Raw genomic sequence first — 3,401 nt, forward strand, 5'->3', positions numbered from 1 at the left:
ATAATTAATAAAATAGGGATAGAGGTACTTATGTAATTCATTGGTAGGAATTTCAGATAAGCGAATGGAGATGCTTTTCGTTCCTCTGAACCTCTGCTTTCCTGCTATCTTCATCCAATCAGTCTTACTCCTTTCCATGGCTGGCTTTATGCAAGGGCATCACCGTTGTCAGTGGCTACATCCCCTCCTCTCAGTGAATAATATGCTCACGCACCCTGTCACAGCACGGCTATTCATCTGTCGGTTCTCGATCATGCTGGAATAGGATTCACCCTCCTTTTGCGTCTGTCACTAACGCCCAGCACTCGCGAGTTTGAAGCTCGTCACAGTCATTCAATCGTTGAATCCTACTCGAAATACCACAGACAAGGTTTAGACTTTCCGGATTCTCTTGAATGCCGCCATCATTCTAGCTTACACCACGAAGATTCCGATTAAGAGATCTAAGAGATACTCATTCTAGCTTATTTCATGTAGAACGGAAGTGTTTGTCAGGCACGTGTTCATAGGGGAGAATGGTGATGAGCGTCACACATAATCATCACCTTCATCACGTTCTTGGGTGCGAATGGATATCTTAGAAGCGAAATAAGATGAATTGAATAGAAAACAGTAGTACTTTGCATTAATCTTTGAGGAACAGCAGAGCTCCACACCTTAATCTATGGAGTGTAGAAACTCTACCGTTAAAAATACATAAGTGAAAGGTCCAGGCATGGCCGAGATGGCCAACCCCCTAAAACGTGATCAATAGTCTCCTAAGATGAACAATGGATTAAAACTGAGACCAAAGATGGTCTAAAAGACTAGTAAAAGGTCCTATTTATAATAAACTAGCTACTAGGGTTTACATGAGTAAGTAATTGATGCATAAATCCACTTCCGGGGCCCACTTGGTGTATGTTTGGGCTGAGCTGAAGTGTAGCACGTGCAGAGGCCATTTGTGGAGTTGAACGCCAGTTTCTGTGCCATTTTGGGCGTTCAACTCTGGTTTTGGATCCTTTTCTGGCGCTGGACGCCAGATTTGGGTAGAAAGCTGGCGTTGAACGCCAGTTTACGTCGTCAATTCTTGGCCAAAGTATAGACTATTATATATTTCTGGAAAGCCCTAGATGGCTACTTTCCAACGCAATTAGAAGCGCGCCATTTCGAGTTCTGTAGCTCCAGAAAATCCACTTTGAGTGCAGGGAGGTCAGATTCCAACAGCATCAGCAGTCCTTTTTCAACCTCTGAATCTGATTTCTGCTCAAGTCCCTCAATTTCAGCCAGAAAATACCTGAAATCACAGAAAAACACCCAAACTCATAGTAAAGTCCAGAAATGTGAATTTAACACAAAATCTATTAAAAACATCCCTAAAAGTAACTAGATCTTACTAAAAACATACTAAAAACAATGTCAAAAAGCGTATAAATTATCCGCTCATCAGGTTCGCTGCAGCTGAACCATTCTTTAGTGGAAGCGCTGCTTTTAGTTCACCTATAGTGGAGTTTAGTACTATCAAGGATATGCTCTTGGTTGGGTGCAAAAATGAGCACACTCTTTATCAAAATTCAAATTATGATAGAATTACTGGAAATATGCTAAAATAGTAGATAAAACTATAAATTCTTTAGTATACAATTTCATTAAATTGATGTAACCTACTAACCTACTTCAAGTCTACACTTCTATATGCAAGTATATCAATATCAGTACATGAAAAAAGATTCTAAAAAAATAACAAACTTAAAATAATTACCTCAACCAAATCAAGTTTGAGCCTCTTGATAGGATCCAATGTTTCAAACCTTGATATTATTGAATGATTCCCTTTATATACTCATACATTAGAGAAGAAGTTCATAAGTCAAGAAAAAACTTCCTGTGAATTTCATATTGTCATAAATAGTAAACGAGGATGATCTTTCAAGTAGATATATATATATATATATATATATTCAAATTGGTATGTCGATTCTTAGTAGATCCATGAATATCCACCACCTAAGCATAAGTGCATACCTCTAAAACATATTGTCATTCATAAAGCGAAACAACAAAGCTGCAAGACCAACAATAATGAGCTAGTGCAATATAACCATTATGAAAAACAAACCAACATTGCTCAATTTAAGCAATTAAGAATTGTCTACTGTGAATAGCTAAACTAATAAAATCAAACTAATTCCAAACAATTATGATCCAAGACAATGACTTCAGCAATAACCTCGAGCATTGAAAAATGCTTAAAAGAATTTACCTGAATGGGAGTAGCAAAAAATAAACTCACGCTATTAAAAGTGCTCTACTGGTGTTGCACCCAATTACACCGGATCCCTGTTTACCTCTTCCGTTCATCTTTCTTTCACTCACCAATCATATAAATCTTCATCTCACATTCTTTTATATCATGGAGTAATAATAAGAAAAGAAAAAAGAAAAAAGAGAGTGGGAGTGGGAGTAGGCCACAAGTTATTGTAACTACTCTCATTGACTAAATATCTTTTTTTGACAGAATAATTGAATATATTACTATTTATTATACAATATGACATCATTTCTCCTACCAAACCAAACCATCAAAATATAATTTTTCATGTGAGAACAAACTAAAAATCAGGAAAGAGTACTATTTGTTATAGCAAATGATGTGATTTCACCCACCAAACCACCAAAATCTAGTTTTCCACATGAGAGTCCACTGAAAATCAGAGAAGAAAATCACTTTCCCTACCTAAACACAACGAATTCATTTTCTCTTTGAAGAAAAATTCAAAATGGGAGAAGAATCCACCTCAGTGAAGAATTCATGATGTTGCTAGTTATGTATAGATATATTGAAGAAGTAATTATAAACAAATACATTCGAGAACATATGAATGAGAAAAATTCTGTCTAAATGGAATTCAACATATAAACTACCATTAATGAAATAATAAAATGGATCTTGTAATGAAACTACAGATTGATACATGTATGACTAAAAAAATAATCCAGAACCCCCAAACATGCGGCAATTTAAAGATGAACGAAATTTAAAAACCTATCTTGAAATTAACACAAGCATTGAGAGAAAATCCTAACAACACCTCATCCACACCAGACCACTGAACGATGATGTCACGATAACAGTAGAGATTAGCTTATCTCAACTGTTTTGAATGACTTCTGACTAAAAAAGAAATGAATTTTTTAAATTAAAAGAAAATTGAAAAACTAAAAGAGAAAGGAGTAGGCCACAAGTTACCTAAGTACATCACATCTACTCTCCTTGACTCACATGCATAAATTGGCTCACCTACTCTATTTGAATAAAATTTCTTGATATTTTATCAATGAATCAATCAATCACTTTATAAAGAAAAGCACCAATATCAAAATTTATTCCAATATCAACAAATCATAACCAATATCAAGAT

This window comes from Arachis ipaensis, chromosome B5 (assembly GCF_059453495.1).
Source record: "Arachis ipaensis isolate K30076 ecotype BB chromosome B5, ASM5945349v1, whole genome shotgun sequence".
Taxonomy (NCBI): domain Eukaryota; kingdom Viridiplantae; phylum Streptophyta; class Magnoliopsida; order Fabales; family Fabaceae; genus Arachis; species Arachis ipaensis.